Source organism: Hyla sarda, unplaced genomic scaffold (genome assembly GCF_029499605.1).
Source record: "Hyla sarda isolate aHylSar1 unplaced genomic scaffold, aHylSar1.hap1 scaffold_223, whole genome shotgun sequence".
NCBI classification, from domain to species: Eukaryota; Metazoa; Chordata; class Amphibia; order Anura; family Hylidae; genus Hyla; species Hyla sarda.
Window position 1 is genome coordinate 392,730 of NW_026608906.1, and position 17,329 is coordinate 410,058.

At 45.0% G+C, this 17,329-nt stretch overlaps 5 non-coding genes and 2 pseudogenes across 5 annotated transcripts; all 7 read right to left on the reverse strand.

Moving 5' to 3' along the window:
- Positions 1 to 150: 150 nt before the first annotated feature.
- Positions 151 to 354, reverse strand: LOC130321048 (U2 spliceosomal RNA; annotated as a pseudogene).
- Positions 355 to 5,380: 5,026 nt separating this feature from the next.
- On the reverse strand, positions 5,381 to 5,513 carry LOC130321082 (U2 spliceosomal RNA; annotated as a pseudogene).
- A 2,086-nt stretch (positions 5,514 to 7,599) lies between these two features.
- Positions 7,600 to 7,790, reverse strand: LOC130321005 (U2 spliceosomal RNA). Its single transcript, XR_008866811.1, has one exon. It is a non-coding gene; the product is annotated as a U2 spliceosomal RNA (small nuclear RNA).
- A 2,092-nt stretch (positions 7,791 to 9,882) lies between these two features.
- On the reverse strand, positions 9,883 to 10,073 carry LOC130321006 (U2 spliceosomal RNA). Its single transcript, XR_008866812.1, has one exon. It is a non-coding gene; the product is annotated as a U2 spliceosomal RNA (small nuclear RNA).
- Positions 10,074 to 12,164: 2,091 nt separating this feature from the next.
- LOC130321007 (U2 spliceosomal RNA) lies at positions 12,165 to 12,355 on the reverse strand. Its single transcript, XR_008866813.1, has one exon. It is a non-coding gene; the product is annotated as a U2 spliceosomal RNA (small nuclear RNA).
- A 2,091-nt stretch (positions 12,356 to 14,446) lies between these two features.
- Positions 14,447 to 14,637, reverse strand: LOC130321008 (U2 spliceosomal RNA). The gene has a single exon (XR_008866814.1). It is a non-coding gene; the product is annotated as a U2 spliceosomal RNA (small nuclear RNA).
- Positions 14,638 to 16,706: 2,069 nt separating this feature from the next.
- LOC130321009 (U2 spliceosomal RNA) lies at positions 16,707 to 16,897 on the reverse strand. Its single transcript, XR_008866815.1, has one exon. It is a non-coding gene; the product is annotated as a U2 spliceosomal RNA (small nuclear RNA).
- Between the last annotated feature and the right edge of the window lie 432 nt (positions 16,898 to 17,329).

Genomic DNA, 17,329 nt, shown 5'->3' on the forward strand with positions numbered 1-17,329 from the left:
ACAAGCAGAAGCAGAAGCAGCAGAAGCAGCAGCAGCACCACCTTTTGTTTTTTGGCTGCAGCAGCAGCAAGGCCCACAGGGCTGGCTAGCTGGCTAGCCAGCAAGCAGGTAGCAATGAAAGTAGGAATCTTTCTTTTTAACCCTGTAAGGGGGTGGTGCACTGTACCCGAAGATACTGCCATATCGGGTCAATGCATAGGGCGACGGAAGCAAGCTTCGAAATCGGCCCCCGTTCTCAAAAATCCATTTAATATATGGTCCCCAGATAGGGGACGTATCAGATATTAAACTGATAAGAACAGATTTTTTTTTTAACTTGACTACCCTTACGGGGGCAACTTTATTAAAAATTAAATAATGTTAACAAAATTGTGCAAATATGTCAATAAATACAGTTACATATAAATAACATATTTACAACATATTAAAACATAAAATGGGCACTTGGTGGCTTTACAAGATAGAATTCCATTCTTTTAAAAACCATTTTCTAGATAAAAGCGGAAATCTCTTCTTGTCTAAAAGATAGTACTGGTACATTTCATAAAAACAGATAGATAAAATGTCCTTCACAGATAAAACCTCATGCTTGAACAATAAAATATTCCTGGCCTTCCACAGAGCTGCCTTCACACAGTTTATGATCTTCCATGCAATAGTCTCTTGAGTCCGTGTTGGGCATTCCAGGCAACCATAAAAAACCACTGCAATATTTAAGTCTTTTAGTCCAGTTATCCTTTTTACCAGAGGGAGTATCTTTGTCCATATTTTCTGCGAGTAAAAACAAGTCCATATTAGATGGTGCACGGTCTCCTCTTGTCGGCATCCCTCCCTCGGGCAGGTTGCAGAGTTGGATAATCCTCTTCGGTGCTGGAATGCCCGGCATGGAAGACACTCGTGTGCGCAGCTCCAGGCCAGGTCCTTCTGTGAATTAAAAAGATAATTAATACTCAACATCTTCCAAATCTGTATACACTTCTGTTCGTTAAAATTTTTGATGGGAGTCACGGTACTGGTTTCTTTTATTTCCTTTAGTAGTTTTTTGCTATTGCACAGATCCTGAACACTTTTACCTTTAAAATTATATAAGTTTAAAATTTTTCCTAAAATCATGTATTGAGGGGGTAAATTCAAAGAATAAGGGCAACTTAAAACTGTAGAAAACCAGCCGTTCCTCCGCATAAAATAACCAGTATTAAAACGAACAAAATAAGACCAGTAGCTATCTTTAAAAACAGTAGTAAAACACATGCTAAAAAACTTTATTAAAAGGAAAGCTTTAAAATCTGGAAAATCCTTACCGCCCCTGGAGTTCGGTTTTATCACAATTTGTCTCTTTAATTTTTCGCTCTTAGAACTCCAAAAGAAAGTAAAACAAGCTTTTGTTATTTTCTTTAGAACCATTTCGGGGGGTGGGAAAACCAGACTTAAATACAATAAAATAGGTAAAAGCACCATTTTTGTAATTAAAACCTTCCCTTCCATTGTAAGTTCTCGCATGTTCCACATACATATTTTCTTATTTATTTTTTGAGCCACCAAGTCCCAGCTATTAAAACCATTATTAGACTCGTCAAAGGAGACACCTAAAATCTGCACCGACTCAGACACAGGGACGGGCACATCATACAAAGGCATTCCGCCTATGTTTAAAATGTTACTTTTGTTAAAATTGACTTTAAAACCGGAGGCACAATTAAAATATTGAATCTGTTTTAGCGTCTTCTGAAGCGATGGGGTGTCCCTGCAAAACACCGCAACATCGTCCATGTACCCCACTACCTTCGCCTCTAGTCCCCCTCCTCCTGGCAGGGGGACTCCATGGATCTGCTTATCCTTTCGTATTGTACATAAAAGAGGCTCTATTGCGCAAATGAAGAGTAGTGGGGACAAGGGACACCCCTGCTTCACTCCGGAATTTAAAATCACGCCCTGTGTCTTAAAACCATTTACTAAAATTTTACTAGTACAGTTATCATAAAAAGCTCTAAGAGACAATAAAAAGCCATCAGGTATACCCATTTTCTCTAAAACCTTAAAAAGATAAAAATGTGACACCCTGTCGAAAGCTTTTTCAAAATCTATGGATAAAACCGCCAGCTTTCCTTTTCTTAATTTGGTGTCGCTAATTACATCCTTTAAAAGGTTTAGGTTCTCCCATAAACTCCTCCCAGGCACCCCACAGACTTGGTTTGTATGAATTATTTTATGGATTACGTTCTTTAAGCGGTTAGCACACAGTTTCGCCATTATTTTATAGTCGCAGTTCAGAAGGGTGATTGGTCTCCAGTTTTTGAGTTCCGACCGGTCTCCCTTTTTGAATAGCAGGGAGACATCACCCTTCTTCCATGAGCCTGGGAGGATTTTAGACTTAAAGACTTCCGTAAAAAGGGAGAACAAATCTTCTTTTAAAATACCATAAAAAGTAACATAAAATTCAATGGGTATACCATCCGGCCCAGGCACTTTACCTGTTTTAAAACTCTTGACGGTCTCTAAAATCTCCTGCTCTGAAATATTCTGCAATAAAAAAGACTGTGAGACAGGATCTAAAAAATTGGTGATCTCCTTTAACGAGTCATTCATAAAACATTCATCAATGTGTTTTACATTAAAAAGATCCGCATAAAACTCTTGCACCTTTTTTAAAATACCCTGTACATCATTCACTCCTTCAATGTTTTCTATTAACCTTCTATTTTCATGTATTTTCTTAAAAAAATACCTGGAGCAGGTCTCGTTTTCCTCAAGATGCTGTATTCGAGACCTAAAGATAATTTCTTTTCCTTTCTGCTCCAGGCACTTAGTTATTTCTTTTTTAAGATCATGTACCTCCTTCTCCACCTCCATCCCATGTGCTCTGAATTTGTACAGGGTTTGCAGACGAGTATTTAGGATATTATAAAATTCACGTTTTTCTTTAGCTTTCCTAACCCCAACACGGATAAAAAATTCTTTTATTTTTAGTTTCATTTTTTCCCACCAGATACTGGTGGGAGTGTTGGGGTCTTTTACTCGTCTGCATTCCTTGTAAAAGGTGATAAAATCTGATAAAACCTGCGGATCTTCTAAAAGGGACACGTTTAACTTCCAGGCATTCCTACCAGTTCTCCTTTTAAAATCACTTTTAACTTTAAAATACAATAATTTATGGTCAGAAAAAACATTGGTAAAAAGATCACAGTTAAAAGGCAGTACTTGATAAGAACAAAAAATAAAATCTATCCTGGAGCTACAGCTTGCATTGCTCCAGGTAACACCGTCTTCCTCTGGTACGTTAAAATTACATTTTTTAAAAACATCAGTGAGATTAAAATCTAAAATCAAGTTTTTTAACATAAAAGACGTATTGTCATAGTTCCTACTCACTGCGTTCGAAAAACGGCGTTCTCCCCTTAAAATACAATTAAAATCACCTGATAAAACAAGAGGACTAGAATTGTTAATAAAAAGGGGTAAAATCTCCAACATTTTTATTCTTTCATTCTTATCAGGAGAACCATAAAAATTTAAAAACTGCCATTTAATACCATTAATAAAAGCGTTGACCAATAAAATTCTGCCTGGTAAAATTTCGCTAAAACTCTCAATTAAAACGTTCCCTTTAAAAAGTATGGCGACCCCTGCTGATCTGGACTCATTTGATCCAGACCAGACTGATGGACCGTGCACCCAATCATCTTCATATTCTTTATAATTTAATCTGTGCGGGATGCCACATTCCTGCAGGAAAAGGACGGAAGCAGCAAAAACCGACAAGTAATTAAATAGGGCAACCCTTCTTACTCCGGCGCTCACACTTCTCACGTTCAAGGACAGACCGGACAACTCAGCCATGGGAATGTACAAGAAAACGTCTTACACCTCTGATTCCCCCTCCGAAGCCTCATACCCCCCAAAATCTGACTCAACTGTACGCATAGAGGAAGCAGGAGAGGAGGCACCATCACTCAGCCGACCCCCCTCCTCCATCATGATTGAGGCATAGTTGTTCTCGGGCATCCTGGCAATCAGGGCTCCAGACTCATTGGGTTCTTCCACCTCTTGCCCCTCCATAGGGGTCGGGTGTTCACTTAGTTCCGTCTCTGGTACCTCAGAGACGGTCACCCCTGAAACCTCCTCCTGGCAGGGAGGAGGGGGGGTATCCCCTATGGGGACCTGTGGAGGAACGTCACTTGGGTTCCCTGCATCCGCAGGTACTTCCATCGGCTCCCCCTGGACCGCCTCCGAATAGAGTCTTCTGGAGCCCCTCCGCCTTTTAACCTTCACCTCTCCACCCGGATCATCGCTCTCAGGGGGACCCTGAGCCAGAGGTTGCTGAGGAGCGGATTCGGCCGCCGTCCGCTCCTCTCTTAACCCAGCATGCTCCTGGGGGCCAGTTTTTCCACCACTTGCACGTTTTTTGGCCATCCTCTGCTCTTTAGGGTCCCCTCCTTTTGCCTGAGGGGGGTCTTTCTCCTTCTCCATCTCACCGCTTACCTCTTGTGGGGGGGTAATCACTGGCTCTGCTTGCCTCGGCTGGTGTCCCGGTTGCTGTCCTTGCTGCCTCCAGGGTTGCCACTGCTGCTCCGTCCTATGTCTGTGGGGACAAGAGGAGAAAAGGTGACCGAATTGTTGACAGAAATTGCACCTCCCTCCTCTTGTGCATTTCTCTGTCTCGTGCTGTGTGCTACCACATTTTTTGCATGTACTTTCACAGTTTTCTTTTGTGTGTCCATATCTGTGACACTTCCTGCAGTAGCTTGGCATCCCCGCATAAAAGAGGTCGCCACACATATTATTTATTTTAAAACGAGCTGGTGGTAGTTGTATTCCCCCTGGCAATCTGTCATCTTTTTTGCATGTAACCTGAAATCTCCACTTAGATGTCCAGATGCCACAGCTGTTCATGATTTTTCCTCTGCACTCAACCTTACTAAAATAGACTTGTAAAAACAACTCAACATCGTGTAGGTTGGCGAAAGGGGAATACATCTTTACTACCACCAGCTTAATATCGTCTAGAACGTGCTCAATAATCCGGACACCCTGAAGCTTTTTGTCTTTACTCGCAGCAGCTCTGGTAACAAAATCTCTGTGGATGCCATTTTGTGTGAACGTCACATCAAAAATTTTACGCTTCGGGTAGTCCTGGATTGCCAATATCTCGCCCTTCTGTATTCCGAAAACTCCTCCGAGCACGTCCTCTACTACGAATTTCAAATCGTCCGCCCTTTTGGTATCATCCGTGAGAATGACTCTCACGGTGTTTTTGATCCTTGCGTATGCCGGCACAGAACCTGGATCCGGATCATCATCCATGGTTCTAACCTCTCTCCACCCGAAGGTCTTGAGAGGCGATCGCTACTCGTTACCCTGGGACTAGGCCCTCTCCCCAATAGCAACAAGTGGGTGAAGCCCAGGCAATAAACCTGGGCGATCCCACAAGGCCGAGGAGAGGGGTACCCGAGTACCTTCTGACCAGATCTCCTGTATTACTACACTTGATCTTAGCCAAAAGGCCGAGAAGCGATAACCGTGAAAGGGGCGGGCCCAACAAGGTCCCCTTCATGGGCACTATCACTGCTTGCTGTCAGGGAGGCTGCCAGACAATTTTCCATGCACACTCTGGGCTGGGGGGCAGTCAACCACCAGTACACACAGCAGAACCTAAACCCATACCATTATTGCTAAGCAGCAAGACAGGGGCCCATTGCACTCCCACGGGGCCTTTTTAAATGCAATCCATAACCCGGATTTGCCAGGAACCCTTCTTACTCCTCCTACTTGCATGTGACACTGGGCTTAGGATCTGCATAGGAAACACACACACAAGCACACACCTACCTTTGTTGCCTGCAGATGCCTCCTTGGCTGTCCCCAAACGGTATCAAACCAACACCCACGGGAAGCTGTAAGCATAGAGGACATGCCTGCACCCCATTGGACTTACCTGTGTGGGTTAAATCCGGGTTATTTGACAACCTATGGCGGTGATGGTTCTGCTCAGGCAGAGCAGTGCTGATGCTCCTCATAAAGCTGTCGCTGCTGTGAAGGTTCTAGGTGACATCACAAATCCCTATGGTTACATACACAACAAAGCTGGGTTGTTGTTGTTTACACTCTGCAAGGCCTGTGGAAGTGAGTGACATCATAGCACTGTAGTTCTGAGGGTTCAAGATGGATGCAACAATCTCCTGTTGCTTCTATGAAGGCCGTAATAGACGACATCACCAAACAGCTCCATAGTCACATACACAGCAAAGGAGAGATGTTGTTTACACCTAGTGATGTCAGTGGTATTGAGTGACATCACAGCACAGTGCTAAGGCTCCTGGGCCTGGACACAGCAGCGGCTGCAATATCTCAACGGAGAATACGTTTATATCTATGTGTGTGTGTGCGCATATATATATATATATATATATATATATATATATATATATATATTTCTCCGCCGAAATCACTTTTAAACCCATTTCCACCTTTTTTTCCCTTCTCTTCCTCTTACTTTTTTTTCACGTTTTTTTACGTTTTTCTCCTTTTCGCCTCTTTTCTGGGCGTATTATTCTTCTTTTTCTTCTTTTTTTTCGTCTAATGCATACCCCATCAGTGCAGCAATGCTTATTCAATACCGCCAGCAGATGGAGACACTGGGGGATAATTTTCTAAGGATTTATACTGATTTTTCCTGTCTGAATTTGTCGCACAGAAAGTTGCAGGCCAAATATGTGTGACATTTCTGCGACTTTAGCTTCTAGAGCATTTTTACAACATTATACATAGGTGCTGAATACATAAAAAGCGACTGTTCAGCGACAGACAAGTCGCATCGGCTGAAAGTAGGCCAGAATGTCAGTCCATGTTGGAGCAGGTTTAGATACAGTCTAAAGCATAGATCTCAAAGTCTGTGCACAGAATTTAGCAAGGGCCTCGCACCTTCTGATGCATCAGGTAGGTGCACAATAGCATAGCCTAACCCTCTGTACTTTGGTCTATATTGATGCGGGACATAGACAGCCAGCTGATGACCAATCCATTAGTGCAATGGATGGCTGGAAGCATTTGTCTTTGCCTTTGCAATACCACAGAAGCAATGCATGGTCAATGTACAGCAATGACACACCTGTGTGAACAGCCAGGAGACCCCCCCCCCCATGTTATGTTACATAGTTACATAGTTAGTACGGTCGAAAAAAGACATATGTCCATCAAGTTCAACCAGGGAATTAAGGGGTAGGGGTGTGGCGCGATATTGGGGAAGGGATGAGATTTTATATTTCTTCATAAGCATTAATCTTATTTTGTCAATTAGGAACATTCAGCACCCACCCGCTATCAAGGCAGCTGCCTATCATGTCATGCCCTACCTGCACAGGTGTGCTGGCTACTCAAATGATCCAATTAAGGAGGCCATTTAGTCAGCAGCAGCAGAAGTCCTGTGCCTGGACGCTCCAACAGGGGCCAGACACAAGCAGAAGCAGAAGCAGCAGAAGCAGCAGCAGCACCACCTTTTGTTTTTTGGCTGCAGCAGCAGCAAGGCCCACAGGGCTGGCTAGCTAGCTAGCCAGCAAGCAGGTAGCAATGAAAGTAGGAATCTTTCTTTTTAACCCTGTAAGGGGGTGGTGCACTGTACCCGAAGATACTGCCATATCGGGTCAATGCATAGGGCGACGGAAGCAAGCTTCGAAATCGGCCCCCGTTCTCAAAAATCCATTTAATATATGGTCCCCAGATAGGGGACGTATCAGATATTAAACTGATAAGAACAGATACTACACTTGATCTTAGCCAAAAGGCCGAGAAGCGATAACCGTGAAAGGGGCGAGCCCAACAAGGTCCCCTTCATGGGCACTATCACTGCTTGCTGTCAGGGAGGCTGCCAGACAATTTTCCATGCACACTCTGGGCTGGGGGGCAGTCAACCACCAGTACACACAGCAGAACCTAAACCCATACCATTATTGCTAAGCAGCAAGACAGGGGCCCATTGCACTCCCACGGGGCCTTTTTAAATGCAATCCATAACCCGGATTTGCCAGGAACCCTTCTTACTCCTCCTACTTGCATGTGACACTGGGCTTAGGATCTGCATAGGAAACACACACACAAGCACACACCTACCTTTGTTGCCTGCAGATGCCTCCTTGGCTGTCCCCAAACGGTATCAAACCAACACCCACGGGAAGCTGTAAGCATAGAGGACATGCCTGCACCCCATTGGACTTACCTGTGTGGGTTAAATCCGGGTTATTTGACAACCTATGGCGGTGATGGTTCTGCTCAGGCAGAGCAGTGCTGATGCTCCTCATAAAGCTGTCGCTGCTGTGAAGGTTCTAGGTGACATCACAAATCCCTATGGTTACATACACAACAAAGCTGGGTTGTTGTTGTTTACACTCTGCAAGGCCTGTGGAAGTGAGTGACATCATAGCACTGTAGTTCTGAGGGTTCAAGATGGATGCAACAATCTCCTGTTGCTTCTATGAAGGCCGTAATAGACGACATCACCAAACAGCTCCATAGTCACATACACAGCAAAGGAGAGATGTTGTTTACACCTAGTGATGTCAGTGGTATTGAGTGACATCACAGCACAGTGCTAAGGCTCCTGGGCCTGGACACAGCAGCGGCTGCAATATCTCAACGGAGAATACGTTTATATCTATGTGTGTGTGTGCGCATATATATATATATATATATATATATATATATATATATATATATATATTTCTCCGCCGAAATCACTTTTAAACCCATTTCCACCTTTTTTTCCCTTCTCTTCCTCTTACTTTTTTTTCACGTTTTTTTAAGTTTTTCTCCTTTTCGCCTCTTTTCTGGGTGTATTATTCTTCTTTTTCTTCTTTTTTTTCGTCTAATGCATACCCCATCAGTGCAGCAATGCTTATTCAATACCGCCAGCAGATGGAGACACTGGGGGATAATTTTCTAAGGATTTATACTGATTTTTCCTGTCTGAATTTGTCGCACAGAAAGTTGCAGGCCAAATATGTGTGACATTTCTGCGACTTTAGCTTCTAGAGCATTTTTACAACATTATACATAGGTGCTGAATACATAAAAAGCGACTGTTCAGCGACAGACAAGTCGCATCGGCTGAAAGTAGGCCAGAATGTCAGTCCATGTTGGAGCAGGTTTAGATACAGTCTAAAGCATAGATCTCAAAGTCTGTGCACAGAATTTAGCAAGGGCCTCGCACCTTCTGATGCATCAGGTAGGTGCACAATAGCATAGCCTAACCCTCTGTACTTTGGTCTATATTGATGCGGGACATAGACAGCCAGCTGATGACCAATCCATTAGTGCAATGGATGGCTGGAAGCATTTGTCTTTGCCTTTGCAATACCACAGAAGCAATGCATGGTCAATGTACAGCAATGACACACCTGTGTGAACAGCCAGGAGACCCCCCCCCCCCCATGTTATGTTACATAGTTACATAGTTAGTACGGTCGAAAAAAGACATATGTCCATCAAGTTCAACCAGGGAATTAAGGGGTAGGGGTGTGGCGCGATATTGGGGAAGGGATGAGATTTTATATTTCTTCATAAGCATTAATCTTATTTTGTCAATTAGGAACATTCAGCACCCACCCGCTATCAAGGCAGCTGCCTATCATGTCATGCCCTACCTGCACAGGTGTGCTGGCTACTCAAATGATCCAATTAAGGAGGCCATTTAGTCAGCAGCAGCAGAAGTCCTGTGCCTGGACGCTCCAACAGGGGCCAGACACAAGCAGAAGCAGAAGCAGCAGAAGCAGCAGCAGCACCACCTTTTGTTTTTTGGCTGCAGCAGCAGCAAGGCCCACAGGGCTGGCTAGCTGGCTAGCCAGCAAGCAGGTAGCAATGAAAGTAGGAATCTTTCTTTTTAACCCTGTAAGGGGGTGGTGCACTGTACCCGAAGATACTGCCATATCGGGTCAATGCATAGGGCGACGGAAGCAAGCTTCGAAATCGGCCCCCGTTCTCAAAAATCCATTTAATATATGGTCCCCAGATAGGGGACGTATCAGATATTAAACTGATAAGAACAGATACTACACTTGATCTTAGCCAAAAGGCCGAGAAGCGATAACCGTGAAAGGGGCGGGCCCAACAAGGTCCCCTTCATGGGCACTATCACTGCTTGCTGTCAGGGAGGCTGCCAGACAATTTTCCATGCACACTCTGGGCTGGGGGGCAGTCAACCACCAGTACACACAGCAGAACCTAAACCCATACCATTATTGCTAAGCAGCAAGACAGGGGCCCATTGCACTCCCACGGGGCCTTTTTAAATGCAATCCATAACCCGGATTTGCCAGGAACCCTTCTTACTCCTCCTACTTGCATGTGACACTGGGCTTAGGATCTGCATAGGAAACACACACACAAGCACACACCTACCTTTGTTGCCTGCAGATGCCTCCTTGGCTGTCCCCAAACGGTATCAAACCAACACCCACGGGAAGCTGTAAGCATAGAGGACATGCCTGCACCCCATTGGACTTACCTGTGTGGGTTAAATCCGGGTTATTTGACAACCTATGGCGGTGATGGTTCTGCTCAGGCAGAGCAGTGCTGATGCTCCTCATAAAGCTGTCGCTGCTGTGAAGGTTCTAGGTGACATCACAAATCCCTATGGTTACATACACAACAAAGCTGGGTTGTTGTTGTTTACACTCTGCAAGGCCTGTGGAAGTGAGTGACATCATAGCACTGTAGTTCTGAGGGTTCAAGATGGATGCAAAAATCTCCTGTTGCTTCTATGAAGGCCGTAATAGACGACATCACCAAACAGCTCCATAGTCACATACACAGCAAAGGAGAGATGTTGTTTACACCTAGTGATGTCAGTGGTATTGAGTGACATCACAGCACAGTGCTAAGGCTCCTGGGCCTGGACACAGCAGCGGCTGCAATATCTCAACGGAGAATACGTTTATATCTATGTGTGTGTGTGCGCATATATATATATATATATATATATATATATATATATATATATATTTCTCCGCCGAAATCACTTTTAAACCCATTTCCACCTTTTTTTCCCTTCTCTTCCTCTTACTTTTTTTTCACGTTTTTTTACGTTTTTCTCCTTTTCGCCTCTTTTCTGGGCGTATTATTCTTCTTTTTCTTCTTTTTTTTCGTCTAATGCATACCCCATCAGTGCAGCAATGCTTATTCAATACCGCCAGCAGATGGAGACACTGGGGGATAATTTTCTAAGGATTTATACTGATTTTTCCTGTCTGAATTTGTCGCACAGAAAGTTGCAGGCCAAATATGTGTGACATTTCTGCGACTTTAGCTTCTAGAGCATTTTTACAACATTATACATAGGTGCTGAATACATAAAAAGCGACTGTTCAGCGACAGACAAGTCGCATCGGCTGAAAGTAGGCCAGAATGTCAGTCCATGTTGGAGCAGGTTTAGATACAGTCTAAAGCATAGATCTCAAAGTCTGTGCACAGAATTTAGCAAGGGCCTCGCACCTTCTGATGCATCAGGTAGGTGCACAATAGCATAGCCTAACCCTCTGTACTTTGGTCTATATTGATGCGGGACATAGACAGCCAGCTGATGACCAATCCATTAGTGCAATGGATGGCTGGAAGCATTTGTCTTTGCCTTTGCAATACCACAGAAGCAATGCATGGTCAATGTACAGCAATGACACACCTGTGTGAACAGCCAGGAGACCCCCCCCCCCCCCCCATGTTATGTTACATAGTTACATAGTTAGTACGGTCGAAAAAAGACATATGTCCATCAAGTTCAACCAGGGAATTAAGGGGTAGGGGTGTGGCGCGATATTGGGGAAGGGATGAGATTTTATATTTCTTCATAAGCATTAATCTTATTTTGTCAATTAGGAACATTCAGCACCCACCCGCTATCAAGGCAGCTGCCTATCATGTCATGCCCTACCTGCACAGGTGTGCTGGCTACTCAAATGATCCAATTAAGGAGGCCATTTAGTCAGCAGCAGCAGAAGTCCTGTGCCTGGACGCTCCAACAGGGGCCAGACACAAGCAGAAGCAGAAGCAGCAGAAGCAGCAGCAGCACCACCTTTTGTTTTTTGGCTGCAGCAGCAGCAAGGCCCACAGGGCTGGCTAGCTGGCTAGCCAGCAAGCAGGTAGCAATGAAAGTAGGAATCTTTCTTTTTAACCCTGTAAGGGGGTGGTGCACTGTACCCGAAGATACTGCCATATCGGGTCAATGCATAGGGCGACGGAAGCAAGCTTCGAAATCGGCCCCCGTTCTCAAAAATCCATTTAATATATGGTCCCCAGATAGGGGACGTATCAGATATTAAACTGATAAGAACAGATACTACACTTGATCTTAGCCAAAAGGCCGAGAAGCGATAACCGTGAAAGGGGCGGGCCCAACAAGGTCCCCTTCATGGGCACTATCACTGCTTGCTGTCAGGGAGGCTGCCAGACAATTTTCCATGCACACTCTGGGCTGGGGGGCAGTCAACCACCAGTACACACAGCAGAACCTAAACCCATACCATTATTGCTAAGCAGCAAGACAGGGGCCCATTGCACTCCCACGGGGCCTTTTTAAATGCAATCCATAACCCGGATTTGCCAGGAACCCTTCTTACTCCTCCTACTTGCATGTGACACTGGGCTTAGGATCTGCATAGGAAACACACACACAAGCACACACCTACCTTTGTTGCCTGCAGATGCCTCCTTGGCTGTCCCCAAACGGTATCAAACCAACACCCACGGGAAGCTGTAAGCATAGAGGACATGCCTGCACCCCATTGGACTTACCTGTGTGGGTTAAATCCGGGTTATTTGACAACCTATGGCGGTGATGGTTCTGCTCAGGCAGAGCAGTGCTGATGCTCCTCATAAAGCTGTCGCTGCTGTGAAGGTTCTAGGTGACATCACAAATCCCTATGGTTACATACACAACAAAGCTGGGTTGTTGTTGTTTACACTCTGCAAGGCCTGTGGAAGTGAGTGACATCATAGCACTGTAGTTCTGAGGGTTCAAGATGGATGCAAAAATCTCCTGTTGCTTCTATGAAGGCCGTAATAGACGACATCACCAAACAGCTCCATAGTCACATACACAGCAAAGGAGAGATGTTGTTTACACCTAGTGATGTCAGTGGTATTGAGTGACATCACAGCACAGTGCTAAGGCTCCTGGGCCTGGACACAGCAGCGGCTGCAATATCTCAACGGAGAATACGTTTATATCTATGTGTGTGTGTGCGCATATATATATATATATATATATATATATATATATATATATATATTTCTCCGCCGAAATCACTTTTAAACCCATTTCCACCTTTTTTTCCCTTCTCTTCCTCTTACTTTTTTTTCACGTTTTTTTACGTTTTTCTCCTTTTCGCCTCTTTTCTGGGCGTATTATTCTTCTTTTTCTTCTTTTTTTTCGTCTAATGCATACCCCATCAGTGCAGCAATGCTTATTCAATACCGCCAGCAGATGGAGACACTGGGGGATAATTTTCTAAGGATTTATACTGATTTTTCCTGTCTGAATTTGTCGCACAGAAAGTTGCAGGCCAAATATGTGTGACATTTCTGCGACTTTAGCTTCTAGAGCATTTTTACAACATTATACATAGGTGCTGAATACATAAAAAGCGACTGTTCAGCGACAGACAAGTCGCATCGGCTGAAAGTAGGCCAGAATGTCAGTCCATGTTGGAGCAGGTTTAGATACAGTCTAAAGCATAGATCTCAAAGTCTGTGCACAGAATTTAGCAAGGGCCTCGCACCTTCTGATGCATCAGGTAGGTGCACAATAGCATAGCCTAACCCTCTGTACTTTGGTCTATATTGATGCGGGACATAGACAGCCAGCTGATGACCAATCCATTAGTGCAATGGATGGCTGGAAGCATTTGTCTTTGCCTTTGCAATACCACAGAAGCAATGCATGGTCAATGTACAGCAATGACACACCTGTGTGAACAGCCAGGAGACCCCCCCCCCCCCCCCATGTTATGTTACATAGTTACATAGTTAGTACGGTCGAAAAAAGACATATGTCCATCAAGTTCAACCAGGGAATTAAGGGGTAGGGGTGTGGCGCGATATTGGGGAAGGGATGAGATTTTATATTTCTTCATAAGCATTAATCTTATTTTGTCAATTAGGAACATTCAGCACCCACCCGCTATCAAGGCAGCTGCCTATCATGTCATGCCCTACCTGCACAGGTGTGCTGGCTACTCAAATGATCCAATTAAGGAGGCCATTTAGTCAGCAGCAGCAGAAGTCCTGTGCCTGGACGCTCCAACAGGGGCCAGACACAAGCAGAAGCAGAAGCAGCAGAAGCAGCAGCAGCACCACCTTTTGTTTTTTGGCTGCAGCAGCAGCAAGGCCCACAGGGCTGGCTAGCTGGCTAGCCAGCAAGCAGGTAGCAATGAAAGTAGGAATCTTTCTTTTTAACCCTGTAAGGGGGTGGTGCACTGTACCCGAAGATACTGCCATATCGGGTCAATGCATAGGGCGACGGAAGCAAGCTTCGAAATCGGCCCCCGTTCTCAAAAATCCATTTAATATATGGTCCCCAGATAGGGGACGTATCAGATATTAAACTGATAAGAACAGATACTACACTTGATCTTAGCCAAAAGGCCGAGAAGCGATAACCGTGAAAGGGGCGGGCCCAACAAGGTCCCCTTCATGGGCACTATCACTGCTTGCTGTCAGGGAGGCTGCCAGACAATTTTCCATGCACACTCTGGGCTGGGGGGCAGTCAACCACCAGTACACACAGCAGAACCTAAACCCATACCATTATTGCTAAGCAGCAAGACAGGGGCCCATTGCACTCCCACGGGGCCTTTTTAAATGCAATCCATAACCCGGATTTGCCAGGAACCCTTCTTACTCCTCCTACTTGCATGTGACACTGGGCTTAGGATCTGCATAGGAAACACACACACAAGCACACACCTACCTTTGTTGCCTGCAGATGCCTCCTTGGCTGTCCCCAAACGGTATCAAACCAACACCCACGGGAAGCTGTAAGCATAGAGGACATGCCTGCACCCCATTGGACTTACCTGTGTGGGTTAAATCCGGGTTATTTGACAACCTATGGCGGTGATGGTTCTGCTCAGGCAGAGCAGTGCTGATGCTCCTCATAAAGCTGTCGCTGCTGTGAAGGTTCTAGGTGACATCACAAATCCCTATGGTTACATACACAACAAAGCTGGGTTGTTGTTGTTTACACTCTGCAAGGCCTGTGGAAGTGAGTGACATCATAGCACTGTAGTTCTGAGGGTTCAAGATGGATGCAACAATCTCCTGTTGCTTCTATGAAGGCCGTAATAGACGACATCACCAAACAGCTCCATAGTCACATACACAGCAAAGGAGAGATGTTGTTTACACCTAGTGATGTCAGTGGTATTGAGTGACATCACAGCACAGTGCTAAGGCTCCTGGGCCTGGACACAGCAGCGGCTGCAATATCTCAACGGAGAATACGTTTATATCTATGTGTGTGTGTGCGCATATATATATATATATATATATATATATATTTCTCCGCCGAAATCACTTTTAAACCCATTTCCACCTTTTTTTCCCTTCTCTTCCTCTTACTTTTTTTTCACGTTTTTTTACGTTTTTCTCCTTTTCGCCTCTTTTCTGGGTGTATTATTCTTCTTTTGTTTCTTTTTTTTCGTCTAATGCATACCCCATCAGTGCAGCAATGCTTATTCAATACCGCCAGCAGATGGAGACACTGGGGGATAATTTTCTAAGGATTTATACTGATTTTTCCTGTCTGAATTTGTCGCACAGAAAGTTGCAGGCCAAATATGTGTGACATTTCTGCGACTTTAGCTTCTAGAGCATTTTTACAACATTATACATAGGTGCTGAATACATAAAAAGCGACTGTTCAGCGACAGACAAGTCGCATCGGCTGAAAGTAGGCCAGAATGTCAGTCCATGTTGGAGCAGGTTTAGATACAGTCTAAAGCATAGATCTCAAAGTCTGTGCACAGAATTTAGCAAGGGCCTCGCACCTTCTGATGCATCAGGTAGGTGCACAATAGCATAGCCTAACCCTCTGTACTTTGGTCTATATTGATGCGGGACATAGACAGCCAGCTGATGACCAATCCATTAGTGCAATGGATGGCTGGAAGCATTTGTCTTTGCCTTTGCAATACCACAGAAGCAATGCATGGTCAATGTACAGCAATGACACACCTGTGTGAACAGCCAGGAGACCCCCCCCCCCCATGTTATGTTACATAGTTACATAGTACGGTCGAAAAAAGACATATGTCCATCAAGTTCAACCAGGGAATTAAGGGGTAGGGGTGTGGCGCGATATTGGGGAAGGGATGAGATTTTATATTTCTTCATAAGCATTAATCTTATTTTGTCAATTAGGAACATTCAGCACCCACCCGCTATCAAGGCAGCTGCCTATCATGTCATGCCCTACCTGCACAGGTGTGCTGGCTACTCAAATGATCCAATTAAGGAGGCCATTTAGTCAGCAGCAGCAGAAGTCCTGTGCCTGGACGCTCCAACAGGGGCCAGACACAAGCAGAAGCAGAAGCAGCAGAAGCAGCAGCAGCACCACCTTTTGTTTTTTGGCTGCAGCAGCAGCAAGGCCCACAGGGCTGGCTAGCTGGCTAGCCAGCAAGCAGGTAGCAATGAAAGTAGGAATCTTTCTTTTTAACCCTGTAAGGGGGTGGTGCACTGTACCCGAAGATACTGCCATATCGGGTCAATGCATAGGGCGACGGAAGCAAGCTTCGAAATCGGCCCCCGTTCTCAAAAATCCATTTAATATATGGTCCCCAGATAGGGGACGTATCAGATATTAAACTGATAAGAACAGATACTACACTTGATCTTAGCCAAAAGGCCGAGAAGCGATAACCGTGAAAGGGGCGGGCCCAACAAGGTCCCCTTCATGGGCACTATCACTGCTTGCTGTCAGGGAGGCTGCCAGACAATTTTCCATGCACACTCTGGGCTGGGGGGCAGTCAACCACCAGTACACACAGCAGAACCTAAACCCATACCATTATTGCTAAGCAGCAAGACAGGGGCCCATTGCACTCCCACGGGGCCTTTTTAAATGCAATCCATAACCCGGATTTGCCAGGAACCCTTCTTACTCCTCCTACTTGCATGTGACACTGGGCTTAGGATCTGCATAGGAAACACACACACAAGCACACACCTACCTTTGTTGCCTGCAGATGCCTCCTTGGCTGTCCCCAAACGGTATCAAACCAACACCCACGGGAAGCTGTAAGCATAGAGGACATGCCTGCACCCCATTGGACTTACCTGTGTGGGTTAA